This window comes from Panthera pardus, unplaced genomic scaffold (genome assembly GCF_024362965.1).
Source record: "Panthera pardus isolate Hobbes unplaced genomic scaffold, ASM2436296v1 HiC_scaffold_25, whole genome shotgun sequence".
Taxonomy (NCBI): domain Eukaryota; kingdom Metazoa; phylum Chordata; class Mammalia; order Carnivora; family Felidae; genus Panthera; species Panthera pardus.
In genome coordinates this window covers 22,976,880-22,998,059 of record NW_026526821.1, presented here as the reverse complement: position 1 = coordinate 22,998,059, position 21,180 = coordinate 22,976,880, and the positions used below count along the sequence as shown (strand labels likewise).

The 21,180-nt window shown below is 49.4% G+C and overlaps 1 protein-coding gene across 1 annotated transcript in view; it reads left to right on the top strand.

Annotated features, from left to right (window-relative positions):
- DLGAP4 (DLG associated protein 4) overlaps positions 1 to 21,180 on the top strand; it is a 198,111-nt gene that overhangs the window by 53,961 nt on the left and 122,970 nt on the right. Inside the window, 1 exon segment of the mRNA XM_019458589.2 lies at positions 4,068 to 4,285. The gene's annotated coding sequence lies outside the window, so the exon portion shown is untranslated.

Sequence of the window (21,180 nt, the reverse complement as noted above, 5' to 3'; positions counted from 1 at the left end):
ATGGTCTAGTGTTTTACATACAAGGAGGTGAGAGAGAAGGAGGAAGAGGTGTGGGAAGAGGGTTAGCTGGTTCCAGGTACCAAGTTAGATAATGCTGGAAGAGAGCAAGGTTCCCAGGGAAGGTCACAAACAGGGCCATGGACCCATACACTGAGGTCCACACAAGGCAGCAGGCTGAGCTGCTGGTAGGAATTTGCCTGTGTCGACCTGGAGCTCTGACGGACAGGCTGGGTTGGAGACAGAAATGTCTGTGACAGGGAAACCCAGAGCTTGCGACACTTGGTCAATACATATTTATTCAGCCTTGAAAATATTTGTTGAGTGAAGTCTTCAATGAGCAACCCCACACAAGGTGCTGGGCTAGGCACTGGGGACCTGGCAATAAACCGAATCTGCAAAACTCTCTGCCCCGTGGGGGCCAGCATTTTAGTGGCAGGGGCAGGCAGTAATCAGGGTAGCTTACTTGTTCACATCCCCCGTTACATAGTGACGCATGCAAGGAGAACAACAGAGCAGGTGGGCCAGGCACTGGGCATGTTAGGTGGAGCAGATGGGGGTGATGATAGCACACAAGCAGTCTGCGCTCACCGAATTCATGGAAGCCTCACAGCAGCCTTATGAGGAAGGTGTAATTACCCCCATTTTGGAAATGAGCAACTGAGTCTCAGAGAAGCTAAGAAACTTGCCCAAGGTCTCTCAATGGTGCACCTGGCAGAGCCTGGATTTTTACCTCAAGCCCATGCTCTTCAGTTAAAAGTCTTACCCACTCTGCTGAACTGCATCTCATTGACAAGGTCAGGTCTCAGTAAAGACCTGAAGGAAGTGAGGGGGTAAGACTCGCAGACATCTGGGCAACCAACATTCCAGGCAGAGAAAGAACAGGTGCAAAGACCCTGAGGCAGGAATATGTCTGATATATCTGGGGAACAGCCTAGTGGCCAGCGTAGCTGGGGCAAGGGGAGTGGGCAGGGAGGAAAGGGGAGAATTGGAGGTGGTGGAGGGGTCATCTGTGGCATCTGTGGCCGTCATCTTTTACTTGAGGTAAAGTAAGGCCGTGGAGGGCTTAGAGCAGAGGAGGGGCAGGGTCTGACTTGTGTTTTAACTGGATTCCTCTGGCTTCTGTGTCAGGAGCAAGGGCAGAAACAAGAGACAAGAGAGGGCATGAATAATCCAGTCAAGAGATGATGATGGCTCTGTCCACAGTGGTGGGAGCAGAGCAACTGGTGCGTCAGCTTCCTGATATATTGTGCAGGGAGATCCAGTAGGAGTTGCTGATGGCTTGGATGCGGGGGGTAAGGGAAGGAGAGGTGTTCAGAGAGGCTCGGGCCTGAGTGGGTTCCTTCAACTGAAATAGGGGCAGCTGTGGGAGGAGCCACTTCATAAAGTACTTTCCATGTCCATTATCCCTTTATGCCGTCACACATTCTCTCTGAAAGAGGCATTGAGACTCTTGGAAGTTACATGACTTGCCCAAGATCATTCAGCCAGAATGTGGTGGTCCCAGGACTGGAAGCCGGGCGTGCTTCATAGGATCTGGAATGTTGAGTCATTCAGTCAGCAAACATTTCTGGAGCACCCACTGTATGCCAGGCATTGCCCTCTTGATAGTGATGACCAATGATGATGGCCCTGCCCTCATGGAGCTCCCAGTCTGATGGAGGAGGCAGTGTTAGCCAGCAATCGTGGAAGTGTTTTTCTCATATCAGCCTAAGTGGTGAGAAGGAGAAGCCCAGGGAACCCTAGGAGCCAGTAACCAGGGACCTGACATAGCTGGGAGGTCAAGGAGGGCTTCCCGGAGAAAGTGGATGTGAAGTGCAAAGGCCTCTGGGATAGAGGGTCTGGAGGGTTCTGGGGGGCTTCTTGGGAAAATACTCCCTGGTTTCCCAGGCCATAGTGGAAGAACCCTGAGGGGCCTGCAGGTTCCCAGAGGACAGCTGCCCATTTGGAAGTTGCCGAATCTGTTAGTGTTGGATTGTTGTAACAGCTTTATTGAGATGGACTTTACATACCATACAATCTACCCAATTAGAGTGAACAAGTCGATGGTTTTCAGTATATTCATAGAGCTATGCAGCTATCACCACAATCCATTTTAGAACATTTTCATCATTCCAAAAAAGAAACCATGAACCACTTAGCCCTCACCCCCTCCCAAGCCCCACACTGGCAACCACTAATCTACTTTCTGTCCCTACAGAATTGCCTGTTCTGGACATTTCGTATAAGTGAAGTCATATGCTATGTGGTCTTTTGTGACTGCCTTCTTTCACTTAACATGATGTTCTCGAAGTTCAGCCCCGTTGGAAGTCCCAATCTTGAATACCATCAGAGCTGGCAGGGACCTGAGACACTGTCCTGTGTGTTTCTCCTAGCTGTTGTGAATGGGGAATCTGTGAGGAGACTTGCTCTGGTCCTGCAGCAAAGAAGTGGGGGGAACCCCCAGATTGGGGTCCCTGCCCCGCTGCCCTCCACAGGACACCTTCCTCTGCTATCACTTCTTTTCCTTCTGCTTTGGCTCTGGCTGATTTTGGCTAAAAGTGACAACGTGGTCCGTAAGGCATCCTCCCAAACACTGCATTTCCATGCATTGGCAATTTTCACGCCCCATGGCATGTCTTGAAATCTTTTATGCATCTTTAAGAATTTGTATCCACTAATTCAGAATTTTTTTGGAGTTTGGTATTTTCTTTTTCTACTACTTAAACATTTTTCATCCAGTTACGCCTGTTTTTCTTGATTGGTGATTTTTCCACTGGGGGAGGCAGGGCAGCACTGAGGTTGAGTGCTGCGTCTTAGAATTGGATGCCCTGCCTCTTCCTCAGTGTGTGCCCATGGGTAATTCCTGAAGCTCTCTGAGCCTCAGTTTCTCCCTTTGAAAACCAGGGATAACACCATAGGGCTGTAGTGAGGAACAAAGGAGATCAAGCATGTTATGGGTTTGGCACAGAGTGGATGCAGATACAGGGAGGTTATGAGGACTTTCCAGGTCCTTAGGGTCACCAGGAGAGAAAGGTGACCCTTCGCCACCATCAGCTGGCCCTATCTCTGTATTCCTACTCTGTATTCCTACTGTGAATTGACCCGTGCATCTCCCCTCTTAGGGCTGAGGTGGAAAGCTTGGGTTCAGATCCCAGCCCCACTTGGATTCTGTGCCCCCACATCAGCCCAATTTCCTCTGTCTCAGTTTCTCCGCCTGTAGAAAGAGAGGGCCGAGGGCAAAAGCTTCCACGGAGGCCTCCAAGGTAGCCAAGAGGTTCTGGGGGCGGGGGGGTGGGGGTGAGTGGGGATGGAGGTGCCTTCTCCTTCTCTCAAGAGGGCTTGGTTCCTGCTGATTTTAAGTTCCAAGCAGGAGCAGGAGCACCTGTTCGGGAGAGGTGGGTGGAGAGGGACACCTGGCTTCCCTTTGCCTCTTGCATAAGACGTGTTATGTGGGAGGTGGTGGGCAGTGATGTCATGAAGGGCCTCCTGCTCTGAGTGCCGGGGACAGGGACAAAGCCTCTATGAAATCTCCATCAGGCACATATGCCAGGCCAGGTGTTCTCTCTGCAGTTACCTTCCTAATCCTCATAGCAGCCTTCAGAGGAGGCACTCTTATTCCCACTTGACAAGTGGGGAAACTGAGGCTCAGAAAGGGGCACCTGCCTCCCAGTGTTGCCCAGTGAGTGAGGGGCTGAGCTGGGATTCAAACTCAGGACTGTGTGACTCCAGCCCCTTTCCCCTCTACCCCCACCCAGGGAAAAGGAGGGAGAAGCAAGACGGTGGTGGGGAAGATTGGAGCCTTTGGAACCCCGGCTTCCTGGCTGCTGTGAGGATTCTGTGGGTGGTGGGAAAGGCATCGTAAATATGCATGACATGTAAATATGCCTCTGAAAAACAATGTGGGGGCCCGCATGAGCTGGGATGCCAGAGTGCTTTGGAAAATGTAGTGTTGTGCAAACACTTGGGTTTCTGTGATGATTGTTCCATGGTGTCTCCCTCTCCAGAGATCCCAAGGCCAGTCCAGGGGTTTCAGGGTGGAGGGATTATCCTGGGCGCCTCCTCATTGACATTCTCCCCCATTCCTACAGACGCTGGTGCCTCTCCCTCTGCCAGGTGCTGAGTGGCCAGAACCTGGTCTCTCTGGGTGCCAGGGAGCCCCTGTCCCACGCTGCTTCCCGCCAACACCTCTGATTGAGTGCCCAGAGGGATGTGTGTGCCAGCCATTGGTCCAGTGCCTGCTCCCGAGGTGACGCCTGCTGGTTCCCGACTGGTTCCCATTTTCCCTCTGCACGTAGCTCCCTGGTTGGTAAGTAACTGCGTCCGCAGGCTGGGCACACAGAATCAGGGCTGCTCACCCGCCCACCCACGCTCTGCACAGTTGGGAGATGCCCAGCCTTCTACCCAGTGGCGCCCACATGCTGGCGAAGGGACCTCAGTGAGAGCTTTTATATGTCTGGGCTCAATTTATAGTTTAACTGCTTGTCTTATTCAGTCCTCCCAACACCCCAGCAGGTGGGCACAGTGATTGTGCCTGTTTTACAGAGGAAACAGCCTCGGAGAAGGGAACCTTTTTGCCTGAGGATGCACAGCAAGCCCAGCTCTGTCCACATCAAAGGCCAGCGCTTACCACACCTAAGAGGCTAGGGCAGTTGGTGACATGGGCTCAGGAAGGGAAAGGGAGCAGTGAGCCATTCTGGAAGCCACGGAAGTTCTAGGGCTTGCAGAGGGGCTGAGGTGAGGCCATCAGAGTTCCTGAGTCTTGGGGAGCCCCATTGTTCTCGCCCCTCTAACCTGTTCCACCCATACCCCTCCAGTCCCCACTTTGCCTGACCCCAAAATGGGATGAGTGCAGCACCCTGCATCATCTCTGACCATCCATCCGAGGACGCCACAGCCTGTCCACACCTGGTCCCATCGTCCTTCACACAAAGACGATCCCAACAGCATGCCCCCACTCAGTGCCGGCCACAGCGCCTGACACTCGCCGCGTTCTTGCATCTCATCCTCCCTCCGCCTCCCAAGGCTGTTCACATATGAGGGAACTGAGGCTCATAGGCGCTCAAGGGGCTTGCCTGGGGTTGCCCACCACCACTCAGCATGGGCCCGTTGGTTTATGATCTGCCTCCTTGTCTGGCCTAAGCTCCTCCAACTTGAGATAGAACTGCTTCAGTCCCCAGTGGACAGCCAGCAGCTGGCACAATGCCTGGCACATAATGGTTACAGAGTGAGCAGTTGTGGAAAGAAGAAAGAGGGAGAGGAGGGAAGGTACTCTCCCCTCCCTCCACCCAGGAGCCCACTGGCCTTTTGGCCAGCTGCTGGTCCCTGCCGATCCCAGAGAGCTTGCAGTCCACTGGGGTCAGCGGGACAGCCGACCCCTCTGGTCTCAATTCTCTTTATCTGCCAATAGCTGCCCAGCCTCCCTGATGGGATGGTTGCGAGAAGGAAAAAGACTCGTAAATATGTATAATATGCAAATGTCATAGGATAATAAAAAACCCATGAAGTTTGCTGTATATAATGTATGTAGAATTGCTTCTTCTTCGAGAACAAGGAACCGCACACTCGTGCGGTGCCAGCCTCATTATTAATAACTGTGCAATGCCCCTATTAAGTAGCTGCTCCCCAGCTCCCCTAGCCTGGCCTCCACCTGTTGTAGTGACCACAGACAGCTAGCTATTGCTTTTGGCTGAGAAGCTGTTGCAGAAAAAGAAACGATAAGGGTATCTCGATCTGAGAGTTCTGCGTATCTGTGGGATTTAATCATTTGCAAACACTCCTGGTCATGCCCTAAGCCCTGCATGTCCTCCCCAGCGACTAAATATATAACAGGAGCAACTGGAACCACAGCAAGAATTTCCTTGAGCAATTACTATGTGCCTGGCCTAGCACTAGGTGCTTTGTTTTCTTCTGATCTCGGCTAAACTACCAATGACCTTGTGGGGGGCTGAGGCATGGGGAGACTGAGGCATGGACCTGGGGGGCAGAGGGCCCATCTGTCAACATTCTAGTCCTTCCTGAAAATGATTGCCATTCAGTGCCCAGGCCAGGCGTGGCCAGAGGGGCAGGACTGTGGCCACTGAGAAAAGAACGTAGCCAGCAGCCCCTGGTGTGTGTGGCCCAGTGACGGAGAACGGGATTCCTTGGCACGAGTTGGGAGAGCAGCCGTCAGCATCGTAGGAAAGATGAAGGCTCGGGTGGCAGCGAGGGAGGTGTTACTTGCTGCTATTTTGCTAACAAGCTGGTTATTTAAAGAAGAGCTGGAGCCACAGTCAGGAAATTGGATGGGGAGTCCCCACGCCTAGGGCAGAGGCGGCCAGGGGTCTGGGAGCCCGGTTGGGTCGGGGCAGAGTAGCCACACATTTTTTTATGTGCTTATTATTATCGATAATAGCGACAGCGCCATAAGAGTCTGGAAAAGGATCAGCTTTATGGAGAAATGGGATTGGGAGTGGGGCAGGATGGGGGCAGGAGGGATTGGGGGTTAAGGATTGGGAGTGGGGCAGGAGGAGTTTCTGAGGAGCAGACAGTATTCTATTCATTGACCCAGGCGGTGGTAACACAACTCTTTATTTTGTGACAATTTATTGCAGTCAACATTTTTGTTTTGTGCACTTTCCCTATGTATTATGTTTCATTGTCAAAAGGTTAAAAAGCAATTATAACAATAATTGTTAATATTCATTGAGCACTTACTAAAGGCCAGGCTCTTTGCTAATAAACATTTTACCTCATCTCCTTGAATCCTCACAGATTTTGTTATTGTGGCCATTTTACAGACAAGGAAGTCGAGGCTTAGAGAGGTAAAGTTACTTGCTATGGGGTCAAAGAACACTTGGGTGGGGGAGATGGGATGAGAAATCTGACAGGCTGATTCGGGCATCACTACCCCAAGTTCTCCCAAAAGGGCAGGGGGTTCCTCCACCTTTCCTCAGACATGTGTCAGTGCCTCTTGCATTTTTAAGGCTTGGAGGGCAGGCAGATGTCCATGGCCGTAGGCAACAGGTATGTCTGGGAGACTGACGTGGGGTCAGAGCAGAGCATTTAGCCATTTAACAAATGTTGAGGGACAGGAATGGGACATCCCTAGGGATAGGCCAGGGCATACCCAGGAATCATTCAAGGTAAAAAGGGGTCATCTGAGTGAAACAGGGTCAGACCCAGCCTCTGAACTAACTGCGTGGGGCCAAACTGCCATTTCCTGAAGACTGACTATGTGCTAAGCACATCCATTATCTTTCTTAATCTTCAGAACAACCCTGCTAGGGTCCTGGCACGTCAGGCACCTGGCATGGAAGCTCCAAGCAGCCCATGACTGGAATCAAGTTCTGAGGCAGATCTGTGGGTCCCTGAACTGATACTGGGGATGTGGCCTGGAGGGTGGCATGGCAGAAGGCGTCTCCAAACCCTGAAGCAGGTGTAGCTGCTCTGCAGACAGGGCACCAGCCCCAGAGGCATTCCTGCATTCCCAGGACATTTACTGAGTGCTAGTCCCTGCTAGTCTGTGCCCTTAGAGAGCACACCGCCTTGGGGAGAGACAGATATTACACAATCACCAAACAAGTGAACAAGAAGAGACTCCATCAGTGCAGGGAAGGAAATTAGCATGGTGACATTGTAAATATTAACAAAGGAGGGGGCATGAATGACATGGAATAGTCTAAGACAGCCTCTCTAGGGATGTGGCCTCTCAGCTGGGATCTGAAGTATAACAGGGATCCAGACATGCTGGAGAGTGTTCACTGTAACATTGTTGACAGTGGAAGGACAGTTGGCAATAACCCATTTGTCCATCACCAGGAGACGAGTTAAATCCGTTTACTGAAGTCATACAGTGGCGCCCACTGCAGCTGTTAGAAATGGGGCTGTGGCCCTAGATTCCCGGCTGCAGGAAGAACTTCATAGTTGTTGTAGAGTTGAAGAAAAATAAAAAAGAGGTTATAAAACAGCATGGGCAGCATGATATCATTTTTGTAAGAACTACATGTGTTTCTGAAACTGTTCACAGTGGGGACATGGGAGATCTTTGCTGTCTTCTTTATACTTTTCTAGATTTGGAGTCTTTCCTGAGTGTTAGGACTTGGTGGGGAGGAACAAGGGGGTTAGGGCCCCCACTGTCCTGCCTGAGGCAGTTCTCCTCTCCTGCCACCTATTGCAGTAAAATGGGATAAGACGTGGGCTGGGGAATCAGCAGATCTGGGCCATACCTTGGCTCTACTCTTTCTTGGCTGTATGACCTTGGACAAGTCACTCACCCTCTCTGAGGCCAAGCTTTCCCTTCTGTGAAACAGAGACAAGAATAGCATCAGTGGGTGGCTCTGGGGCTTTAGTGAATTAAAACATGTAGAGGACTATGGGGCACCTGGGTGGCTCATTTGGCTAAGCATATGACTTGAGCTCAGGTCATGATCTCAGTTTGTGGGTTTGAGCCCTGCTTCAGGCTCTGTGCTGACAGCTCAGAGCCTGGAGCCTGCTTCGGATTCTGTGTCTCTTTCTCTCTCTCTCTCTGCCTCTCTCTCTCAAAAATAAGTAAACATTTAAAAAAATGTTTTTTAAACCAAACATGTAGAGGACTAGAACAATCCCAGTGTTGCATCCCTGGTGGCTGCTGCTGTTACCACCGTGACTGCCAGAGGTGACATATACTGTGTGCTCATTACATCCTGCATGGACTCTCAGTGTTGACTCGTCCCCTAGGCATGTGTCTTCCCATGGTCACTGAGAGTCAGACCAAGCTGGCAGATGAGGCACAGAGAGGTCGGGAGCTTAGCTGGGTGCACACAGCTGGCTGGACCTCAGGCCGGTACCCCCGCCCCCCCCAAGCCCTGGCTACCTTCCCACCAACTCACTTGCATGTCTGTTAATGAGTGTTCTTCCCAGAGATGCTGTTATGGGGCACCCTAGCCCTGGATTTGCTTTTTTGGTAGCCACTAAACCTGCCAGAAAGATAGTCACTACCTTTATAGATACTCAGAGAAACTTAAATCTCAGGTAGAGAAACTTCCAGTTGTGAAGTCAAACTCTTGGAATCACAGAATCTTACTCATAAATAATCCAGCAAGAGCAAACATGAGCATTTTGCAAGTAACTATACTGAACCTCTCCTGATGATGGTAATAAATTAGAAACTACCCAATTATCTATCAGCAAGATATGGTTAAATAAATTACAGTCCAGCCAGACAATGGCATTCTCAGTGGCTGTAGAGACAGTGCTGCAGATCTATAGTTGTTGACATGGAAACATGTCCGTGGTGCATTGTTGAGGGAAAAATAGGTTACAAAATGGTGTATATTGTATGATCTCATTTTTGTTAGAAAAAATTTATAGAAATACATGCATACTTCTGCCCAGAGAAACCCCTGTTCGAATGACAGCAATCAAACTGTTCACAGCAGCTTCCTCTGGATGGTGAGATATGAAAGAGCTCTATTAATATTTTTGCTTGCATCATTCAGGTACTTTTCAGGTACAAGTGACAGGAAACCCAGCCCAAACTGATTTAAACAAAAGTGGAATTTATTGGCTTGAGATTGTAAAGTCCAGAGTTAAGTCAGGCTCAGCAGCATGCAGGGGCTCAGACACTGTCACCAGGACTCGATTTTTCTCGCCATTTTTCACTCTGCTTCCTCTGGGTTGTTCCTGTGTTCTTATAGAGCTCTCTCATACAGGTGATAAGATGCCTGTCCAGAGGAATATGCAAGACTTCTTCCTAGAGAGCTCAAACACAAGTCCCAAGGACTGAGTGTTGGCCTTGATAAGTCAAATTTATCAAATTGATAAATTTATCAAATTGATAAGTTGATAAATCAAATTGATGTGCCCACCCCCATCAATTGTTCTGATTGGCCGCTGGGGCCTATGCACCACCCCCAGCTGGAAGGGACTCAGTACCACCAGAACTTTACCAGTGGAAGGTGAATGAGTGTAGCTAACCCAAACAAAAAAGTGGGCTGTGGCCTAAAGGAGGCCAAACAGTGGCCAAACGCAGCAAATTCCCCCTCCTATCCTTACCTGAATTTCCCAAGATGCATAACTTTCATCATCAGAAGAAATAATATAATTATTGAACAATCCTGAGCCCAAATCTTGTAGTCAGAAGTTCACTGGGGCAGCTCTAGACTCTCTCAGAATCAGAACATCGGAATCTCTATAAAGTGTCAGTTCAGCTGAGGGGACATTGGCCCTCTGGGTGAAAGCCTGCTCTGGACCATTGAGGGTCTTGCAGTCTTTGAGGGAGAGAGACGAGCCAACAGATGATTTATCTGGAAGGTGGGTGTGCATGCTGGAGCTGAGGGAACACAAAAGCCAGCTTGAGAGTAAGGAAGGCTTTCCACAAAAGGAGACGCTAAGCTGAGTAGCCAAGAAGACTACAGGAAAAATGTTGGCAGGAGAAACAATGTGTCAGGGGCTCCTAGGCATGTGGTGAGGGAACAACCAGTGACAGGCACGGAACACAGGGGCCTTGAATGCCATGGTAAGAGCTTGGACTTGACCCTGAAGGCAGCGGGGAGCCTTTGTGAGGTGTTGTGGGAGGGGGTAAGTGTCAGCAAACTCAATCTGGCTGGTACTGAGAGCATAACCTTGGAGGAGTCAGGTTGATATTTACTGGTCTAAATTCCTTGCCACTTTGGGTCGGAATTCCTGTCCTGAGGTGTTCAGTCATGGCTTGAATACCCCTAGGGATGGGGAGCTCACTCTCCATTCCTTCTACCTCTGGTTAGAAGGCTCCTTTGCAGGATCCAATACACAGTCCTGCCACACCTGGGGGCACACCTGGAACACTTTCCTCCCATCTGCCACTGAGGTCTCTCTGTCTCTCAAACGACCTGACAGAGGGCTGGCAGGGGCCTGTATTTTCAGGCTAGAGGATTCCAAGACAACAGGCCCTGGGGGTCTGCACCCCCTGCTGGGACCCTGAACGGAGAAACTCACATCAACCTGACTGCAGAGGCAGTGTTTAGACTTTTCAACACGCATCTGCTTCAATCAATTCTCCAAATTTCCTTTGTATTTTACAAACAAGAAATCAAAAGTCAGAGAAGCCAAACCACCTTTACAACAACACACAGCAAGCTAGAAGCGGGCCTGGGACATGGACTCAGTCTCTTATACCCCTACACCCTCCATGGCCCTCCTCATCATCTCCTCCCACCCTGTCTGTAGGTAAGCCCTGGTCACTTCATCTATTGAGGCTTGGACAACTTTTATCCTGGAACCTCCAACCATCCCAGATCATCCCCTGATATCTTCCTACATTTGGAGGCAGCCAGCAAAATCTTCATTAATCACATGTTTATGACTGTTTATTTTGACAGCAGCATTTTTTGTTTGTCAAACAATCAGAGCTGTGACGTGCACAAGCCATGTTTTATGGGTCATCTCTAAGACTTCCTTGTTCCCCACAGCCCCCATTTGTTCATTCACTCTCACACTCCACAAACACTGATTAGCGCCTACCATGTGCCAGGCGCTGTGCTAGACAGCAGGCTCCAAAGCTGCATTAGAGCAGCCCCTGCCCAGGGCAGCTCAGCCAAGGAGTGGCATCTCCATCAGCGAGGGCAGGTGATACATGTCAGATCAGAGGGAGGTGTCCATCAGTCAGGGATCTCCTGGGACAGAGAAATTGATTCTACCCCTCTAAGCAGAGTCTTGAGGGGTGAATAGGAGTTCTTCAGGAGAAACAGCTCAGAGGGTGAGCCAGGTAGGGGAATGGGCTATGCCAAGATCTCACCTGCCTCCTGCTAAGCTCTTAGGCCACAGGTGTTGCGGATGGGGTGAGGGGGAGAGGCTGGAGAGGTCAGTTGAATCAGAGTTTGGAAGGCCTCAACTATTGGGCCAGGAAGTTTACATGAGATCTTTGGATTGGAAGGGAGCCAAAGACAGGACAGGTCTTGGTGTTAGAAAGGTCCTTCTATTGGGCTGGTGACAGTTGGGGCTGACAGTGGGCAGGGGAGGACCATGCAGATGGTATAGAAAGGCATGTTGGCAGGGAGATTTACCAGGGCTTAGCAAGGTGCTGAGTGGGAACTTGGTGGGGTGCTTAGTGGGGACTTAGCAGGTACTATAGAAGGGGAAAGGGAGGGTTGTTTTATCCTGGGATGGGGTGACGTGGGCTTAGGGGCCCTGTGGACAAGTATTGAGGTGAATCCTGGCAAAGCCTGGGTTAGTATCAGTGAGAGAGTCCCCAAGGAGGCCTGCAGCGAACTTGTCAGCTTTCATGAGACCTAAAGCAGCAGCCCAGTGGGGTCTCCAGTGTCCCCATCCCCCTGCTGAATGACCAGCAAGCGGCTTCCCCTCATGGAGCCTCAATTTGCCCCTCTGTAAAATGGGGTTGATGACAATACCTCCCCAGGGATTGTGAGGAAGTTCAGAAGAGGGTATGTGTTGGGGAGGCTCTGCACGCCACCTAGCACACAGTAAGTAAGTACCAGTGTGGGGGCTGATCTGACTACCATGGTGAGGGATGCAGGGGTAAACAAGGAAATGGGTGTGTCACCTGAAGAGAGAAATCGGAGACCTGGAGGGGCCTTGCCCCCTGCCTTTCTGTGTCTGTTGGGGGAGACAGAGTCTGAGTCTGGCACCCACAGGAAAAGCTCTAGGGAAGGAGATTTCAGCTTAGACTAGGAAACCCTTTTGGATACAAAAAGCTCTCTGCAGATGGGCTAACTTGGATGGTAATGAGCTCCCCATCACTGGGAATATTCAAGTAGCTGCTGCACCACACCTTGATGGAAAAGTCTGTAGAGTATATGTGATTCAGCTGGGGATCTGGAAGTTCCCTTCTAGCCCAAAGGTTCTTTGATTTCATGTTTTTCCTTCTCCGATCCTGTTTCCTTATCTGTAATATAGGGAAAACAGCAGCCGCTATCTTAGAGTTGGTTGCAAAGTTTAAGTGAAATCATCCAAATAAAGTGCTTAACCCAGATTTGGCACACAGCAAGTGCTCCTGTCCCCTTGGTGGCTGTTATCACTGTTGTTGATGTTATGCTAAATTCTTGGGTGTGTTGCTTCCATTTGAAGGGCCTTAGATTGCTGTCTATCAGTCAGGTGTTTCTGCCTACCTGCACTTCAGGGCCTGCTCTGGGCTCTTCTCATTGCCACTCTCCCTGTCTCCAGCTCCTCCCCCACCCCAGGAGGTGGTAGGAATTCCAGACCCTTCTGGGCCCCTTTTAGCTCCTGCTTGAGTGAGAGTTGGCAGGTTGGGGCGGCTGGTGCCATCCGCCTCCCATATGCTTCCTGCTATTTAGAGGAAAACTCTCCCTGTGTTCCTCCAACCACACGGGCTGACATTTCCAGACAGACGCTGGAATCAGCTCTTCGGGGGATTGGCAGATAAATTTGGCCCTGGCTGTTGGGAAAATCTTCAGCCTTAACCACGGAAGCGGAGCCCAGGCTCACTGACTTCCGTCCACCCCAAGACTCCTCGGACCTGGTCCTCCTGGGGGCTGGAGCACTGTTCTACAGCCTTGCAGATGAGGGTAAGTTTACCAGCCCAGTCTTACCGCAGGACAGCCCCTGGTCAGGAAGTCGTGGCTTTCAGCTTTGCATTCATTCAGCAGGAGTTTGCAGTGCCTCCTCCCCCTACTCCCAGACACCCGGGTGTTGCCCAGCTCAACCTGGCAGAGGAGCAAGTTTTAGATTGAGAGACCTGAGTTCAAGACTGCTTATTGTCTCTGTGACCTTGGACAAGTGGCTCCAACCCTCTGAGCCTCTTTTTCTTCATCTGTAGAGTGGGGATAATAGGGTCTATCCAATTAAAAGTCCTTAGGATGATGTCAGGCACATGCTAAGTGCTCAGTAAATACTAGGGCTATCATCATTATCGTCATCATTATTATTTGGCCTAGAACAATGTCTGGCACATAGTAGGAGCTCAGTAAATATTAGTGTTTTTCTTTTCTTCTTTCTTACAACTGTAGCTATGTAGAGAATACTGGGGCATTTCAAAATTAGCTCAAATAGGAGTAACCAGAGGCAGAAATGGATGAATAAGGACATTTAGAGGCTGCCACATCCAGAGTAAAGTATAGGTGGCCACTTTCCCAGTGTGTACACACACACACACACACACACACACACACGCACACACACACACACACACTCTGTCCGAAAGTTTCATTCACCCCTGCTGGAATCTGGAATGCCCATCTGCTTGAATCCTGAGGCCATGCAACATAGAACAATTTGGTCTGGATGGACGGGAGGGAGAGGTAGGCCCAGCTGGAGGCAGAGCTGGGAGGGAGACTCTGGGCATCAAGTGCAGTAGGAGGGTTCAGAGAAGCTTTAGTAGTTCTATTTGGCTAGAGTAGAAAGTGGGTGGCAGAAAGGTGTGGGAAGCAAGTTTGAGCTTCATTCAGCACTTCCTGATTGAATTTGAGTACTGGGCCTCATGCCAGGAACTGGGAAAACTGATGGAAAATATGGGCATGTTTCCTGCCCTCAAGAAGCTCTGGTTCTTTTTGGGGGAAGGGGTATAGATGACAAACATATACAAACAGTAAATTAACAAGATTCTAGGTTGTGCTCAAGTAGAGCCAGGAACTGAGAGAGGGGGTGGTAGGGGACGGTGGTGGTTGGTACCTGCTTAAGGCAGGATGGTCAGAGCGGGCCTCTCTGTGGTCTGAGGAATCCCTGCAAGTGCTAGTCAGAGTAAAGGGGTTGGGGGGCAGAGGGAACAGCAAGAGCAAATGTTGGGAAGGTGGCAGGAGTTAAATCCTAGAGGCCTTGAATGCTGGGTCCAGAGCTGCCCTTAAGGAATGGTGGTGGGTGCAGGACCCTGGTGGAGAAGAGATGAGAACCAGGGGACCTGTCTGCAAAGATTGACCAAGAACCTTCTGTGCACTCTGTTGGAGGCCATCAGTGGAGGAATTCTGGACCAGATAGAAGTGGATGAACAGGGATGAGGGAGAGAGCATTTAACAGGGGTCAGGATCTGAGAGAACCCTAGGACTTGAGACAGGTACATACTGAAGGGAGGATCTGGACCTGTGTGGAGCTGGAGGTGGAGTCAGGTAAGAGAGGAGTCATCAGGGGAACTTAGAACCAGAACCCAGAGTGGTCAGGAAGGGTCTTATTGGAGAGCCAATTGTGGGGTGCACGGAGTGGCTTCCTCGCAGCCTAGGACTGCAGGTGGGAATGCCAGCAGGGTGGTGGAGTGAGCACAGGACTGATGTGCTTACCTGCATTAGACCCAGAGGCCAATTCTAGATCTGTTTAACTGCTGTGTGACTTTGGGAAAATCACTTGATCTCTCTGAGCCTCACCTGATATAATAATACTGAATTAGTTGGAATTGCATTCGGCTGCATGTAATAGAAGGGGGGAGAGTAACAGTGATATAAACACCCAGGAAGCTATTCTCATATAACAAGGATCCCAGAAGCAGGCAGTCCAGAGCCAGTACAGCAATTCAAGTGAGTGATCAAAGGCTCAGGCCTCTGCCACCCTTAGCATGTATCTTTCATTCTCATGGGTATGAAATGGCTGCTCCACCTCCACATATTGTGTCTGAATTCCAGGCAAGACAAAGGTAGTAAAGACCGCATACTTTCTGAATCTGCTATTCTTAGCAGGAAAACAATAGATTTCCTGGGAGCCTCATTCAGTGGACTTTTACCTACATCTCATTTGCCAGATGTGGTCACATGGCCACTCTAGCTGCAAGAGAAGCTGCTGAAGTAAATATTTCTAACTGGGTGCTTCTAGTAATTAGGCAAAAGAAAAGAATGACAAGCAGAATAGCTGGCAGGATCCACTTTAAAGTGCCTACCTCACAGGGGCTGTTGGGAAGATTCTATGGCATTCACAGTGAGTAGGGAAACAGACAAGGCAAAAGGTAGATTCATTCCATTCTAGTCAGTGTCATCACAGGATTGGCATGTCCATTTATTTATGTCTGTGTTTTCTTACTGCTGTGTGGTGGAGTGAGCACCCACATAGAACAGTGCATGGCATACATTAAGCACTCAATAAATAGTTACTAAATGAATGAAATGACTTAAGAAATACTCATTAAGGGCCTACTGTATACAAAGTTCTTTGGACTGGATAGAGACAGTAGGTAACACATTGCCCCTCCCCACAGACGTGGGAAAGAAAATTCTATAGACCAGACCTATAGATGGGTGCTGGAGACCTTGCAGTGAACAAGTGGTGGTGGTGGCTCCTGCCTCTCATTGAGGCCACAGTCTGGGGAGCACTGGAGAAGGAGTCTGGAGTCCTGAGGTCACATATGTTTATGTATCCTGGGTTAAGTCCCATCCCCTCCCCTGGCCTGTGTCCTCACCTGTATGACAGGTATGATGGGTCCTGTGCGGAATATCAGTGATGGCTGGGGGATGATGGTGGGTGCTTCCTGAGCCCTACTTCTCTGTGTGTGGGGACTATGCAGAGGCAATTGGGGTGGACACCAGCTTAGCTGAGGAGGCAACTGCTGCAGGGGTGAGAGAGGACTGCTTCTGAGCCCTCAGATATCCCTGGGGTCCCAGAAGGGTGAGGAGTCTGGACTCTGCTTCCATCCTCACACATTTCAGTCAGTATCTGTGCCAACCAGCTTGGCATGGACCTCACAGAAATGGATGTGGGCAGGCAGCAAATGGGCTGTGCTGGGTCCCCCAGGTGACAAGTAAGGGTGACTGTAGCTATCTAAGACCTCCTGGAAGTGGGGAAGCAGCGTGGAATTTGAGGGTAGAGATCTGGTTCTGTCGCTTGCCTGGCTATGCGACCTTTGGCAGACTTCTTGACCCCTCTGAGCTTTGATCTCCTTATTAACAAAAGGGGTATAACAATCCTTGCCTTTCCAATCCCTGAAGACTTTGACCCATTACCTGGCACATAGTGGGCACCCAGTATTGGTAGAGACCATCATCATCATCATCATCATCATCATTATATTTGCCTTGTTGGGAAGGGAAAACAGACATTAACTAAGCCCTATTGTATACCAGACTGGGTGCTGGACATACCACCTCATTTTTTCACACCTCTGTGGCGGTGGCCTTCTTCCTATTTATAAGAGATGGACACTGGTATTCTTTTGTGCCTCATTTTCCCTCCTGCTGTCTCAGACAGACTGAGTTGCTGGCTTTGCTGTGATCCCTGCTGACCTGAAGCCCTGGAAGTCCTTGAGGAAGGGTCCAAGGCAGTTCAAGATGTTTTCTATGAGACCATTACAGCGACCAGCGAGGTCAGAGATAGAGGTGGTCAGGGCAGGAATCCAGCCCTCATCAAATGGGCAAGGAGCCAATAAAAGATGGCCCTAGGGATGAGTGATGGAGTGGGACAGGCTGAAGGATCATAAATGCTCTTCCTCTTTTTTCAGTGGGCAGTGAGCCCAGCCCTTGAGATGAGGTGGCAGCCAGCCTGGCCCTTGCTGCCACTCTTGGCCATGACACTCTGCCCAGTGGTCATCACTGCTTGTGTCTGAAATGAGGCCAGGAGGAAGAGAAGAAGGCTTGGTAGATTTTCGAGGTCCAAGGAGGTGAATTTTCCCAATTGAATACCCCCAGGAAGCCTCCGTGAGGCACCCCAACCACTGGGTGAGAAATAGGAAAACAGGCCTCTAGAATAAAACACTGCAAATGGAAATAGAAATACAAGTAGCCCATTCTGGGCCTTACAAATAGCAGAGAAGGTAACTGGCTGGAGAACAGAGGCTTTCAGTGTCACCCTGGCATGGGCCAGGGGTTTGACACTGACCTTGGCTCTGGGCTGTTTGGGGTGCACAGGATGCATTTGCCAGATCCCTGGTGTTGATGGCAGGGGTGTTGTCCGTGGTGCTGAAGAGAACACTTGGCCTTCATCTGGGGATGCTGTCCATGGTTGTGTCTTCAGATAATTCTCATTAATCAATTCCAAGACTGGTTTTTGGGGGATCCAGCTAGGAGGTCAGAGGCTTTGGTCCTGGCATTGAACAAATTGGAGCAGAAATATCTGAGCTGGATTTTTGCTGATATTATTGTCTACCAGGCACCCTTTTAATAACTTTTTATGTATTATGCCATTTATTCCTAAACACCAGTCTGCAGGGGAGGTACTCCTATGTATCCCCATTTTAGATGTGAGCAAACAGAAGCATAGAGAATTTAAGTGACACAAGGACTGACTCTCATTCCCTCTCTCTCTCTCTCTCTCTCTCACCTCAGCTTCCTCATAGTAATAGTAAGGTCGTTAGTAGCATTTCACAAACTGATGGTTGGGGCTGAGCTTTGTAAACTGAAGCATGGATACAATGATGTTAGTCTTACACACAGAGGAAGGCATGAGGAGACTACTAAACACATACACTCTTAGAAACACATGGGGTTTTCTGGAAGGCATGATATTTGAGCCAGATCTGAAAAGGACGTGAGGCTCAGGGATTATATAGAAAAGACAGGAACGCCCATTTATTGAGCACCCTCTATGTGCCAGACCCCATGCTGGGCACTCGACAAGTCTGATCACTCTATCCTCACAGCCACACTGGGGAAGAGTGCCTGGTTCCATTTAATAAATTTGGAAGCAGAGAGGAGAGACTTCCCAAGCTTATTTAGCTAGAAAGTGATGGAGTTGAGAAGTCTTGAGGACTAAAAGCCTTGAGAATATTCACAGACTCGAATATCAAAGCTAGAAAAGATCCTGTGTGTCATCTGTCCAGCCCAGAGAAGGGGTGTGACCTGCTGGGGGCATACAGAGTCGGAAGCAGGACTCAGACTAGGTTTGGCTTCCTTCAGTGTATTTCCTTCCCCAAGACTACAGTCCCACCACTCTCCCATCACCGTCTCCAGAGAGATGAGAATTGGCATTGTGTCACAAACTGGGACCAGGTATCAAAGAGGCTCAAATTCAAGTCCTAGATCTGCCATCTGGGAGCTGTGTGGCTTTGGATAAGTCACTTAACCTCTCTGGGCCTGTTTCCCCATCTCTAGCAGAGCATAAAGGTGCTATAATCACTTCCCTACAGGGTGGTTTAGAGAATCAGAAGAGACAGCACATGTGAAAGGGCCGACAAATCCATTGTTAGAAATAAGACCCAGAGAAGGGGGGAAGCCCCCCTCAAGGTGGCACACAGTAAGTATCAGAAGATACTGGCAGAGAAGGGCCTAGAACTGCCACTCCGAGCCACCAGTGTCGCTTCCCATTGGGACTGGCAGCCAGGCTGGAGCAGCACCTGGCAGCCCCAGCTGACAGACATCCCTTCAGGCAGGCAGACTCAGGCCCCAGAGCCAAGTGCCCCTGTGGGAGTCAGTGGCCGGGCCAGCTCTGGCTGTTCCTCCACCAGGCACCCTAACAGCTCCAAGCTTAATATGCCTCACAGGGCTGTCGTCATGCCCAATTAGGCTGTCCTTAGCCACCCTGTCTCCAGGACCCTGTTGTGACCATCTGAGGCCCTGGATCATGGCTACTGCCCTTGGCAGCTGTTTGGCTTTTTAGAGGAAGTGGTTACCTGCTCTTATGATCACCTATGGCCTTAGAGATCTGACTTCTCAGCCCAACCCAAGTGGCCTTAGCTCCTGGTCCCAGAGATTTGGCTGCACCTTCCTCCCCCTTCCCTGGCTCCAAGGCCTGGCACTAAAGCAAAGTGAAGATGGAAAGGAGGGAAAGATGGGAGAAATGACAGAGGAGAACAGGGGAAAAAGAAGGCAGGGAGCTTAGCACCACCAGCCAACCTCCTCTGCTGCGGCTGGTGTCAGCCATAGTACCCACCCCTCCCACATACACTTTACGAGACACAAGCCACCTCACCCACACTCTCCTGTGAAGCTGTCAACAGCCTGTGCAGCCAGCAGGATGCAGGATCGTTCTCATGTGTCAGACCCTGAGAGACAATGTGACATGGGGTCTGAGGGGAGGACTTGTCTGCAGCCAGGGTCAGGGGTCATTTGGGGGTTCTGTTGTAGTGGAGGACTTTTCATGACAAGGATACAACTTCAGGCCTCATCTCCAGCACCCTTCAGTACAGAGCAAGCATGTTTGAGAAGGGAAGAAAGGAGAGGAGGGAGGGAGGGAGGAAGGAAGGAAGGAAGGAAGGAAGGAAGGAAGGAAGGAAAGAAAGAAGGAAGGAAGGAAAATAGATACTGAAAGACATTCCAGGTAGGAGGGACTTTCACAAACCCAAACTCAGGGGTATTATTTGAGTGGTTTTCTTACATAAATTACATCATAATCAAATTATCTTCGCATTTTGCTTCTTTCACTCATTTTTTTGACATCTATCCAAGTCTAAGTGCAGCTGTGGTTCATCCATTTCTTCTGCTTAGGAGTATTCCACTGCATGGTAACACCACACTTTGTCCATCCACCTGCTGGCGAATGTTTTGGTGTTTCCATTTCTTCCCCATAAATAGTACTGCTGTGAACTTCCTCATGGACATGCGTTAGTGTTTCTCTGGAAGCAGGCATTTCTGTTTTAATAAACACAGCCAAATTGCCCTCCGAGGTACTTAGGCCACTTTAGTTAGTGATACATCTGACTTCCCATTTGCTCAGTGCCTCACCATCAGTGGATTCATCCATCTTGAATTTTGCCAATCTGCGGGGAGAAAAATGCCTTGTTTTCATTAGCATCACCTGGCTACTGGAAAGGCTGACCTTCATTATCTGATTAACAGTCATCTGAATTTCCTTGTCTGCAAAATGCCCATTCATATATACTTTGCCCAGTTTTTAATGGGTCACTCACCTTTCTCTTATTAATTTGTTAAAGAGATTTATATATGTGGCTTATGAGTCCTCGTTATGCTTGTTGCAAATATCTTCTCTCAGTCTGTTGCTTCCTTTTAATTTTGTTTTTGTCTCCTTTCTTCAGATGTTTAAAATTTTGGTGTGATAAAGCATCACTTTTACCTTTATTTGCTTTTATTTATGACTTAAGAAGGCCTTCCCCACCTAGGGTCAAAAATATATGCTAATTATTCCTTCTAATAATTTTGAAGTTTTCTTTTCTTTTCATGGTCCACATTTAGGTCTTTAATCCACCTGGAATTTTATCTTGGCATGTGGTATGGAGTAGGGATCTAACTTCATTTTTACATGGATAGCCTCTTGTCCCAGCAGATTTATCAAATACTCTGTCCTATTCTCACTGTTTTGAAATACTCTGTTTTATGTTTAAATGCCCATGTATTTATAGATCTGTTTCTGGGAACTCTGTGCTGTTTCATTGATCCCTTTGTGTATTCCAATTCTATACCAATTACTATCTCATTGTTTTTTCAACAG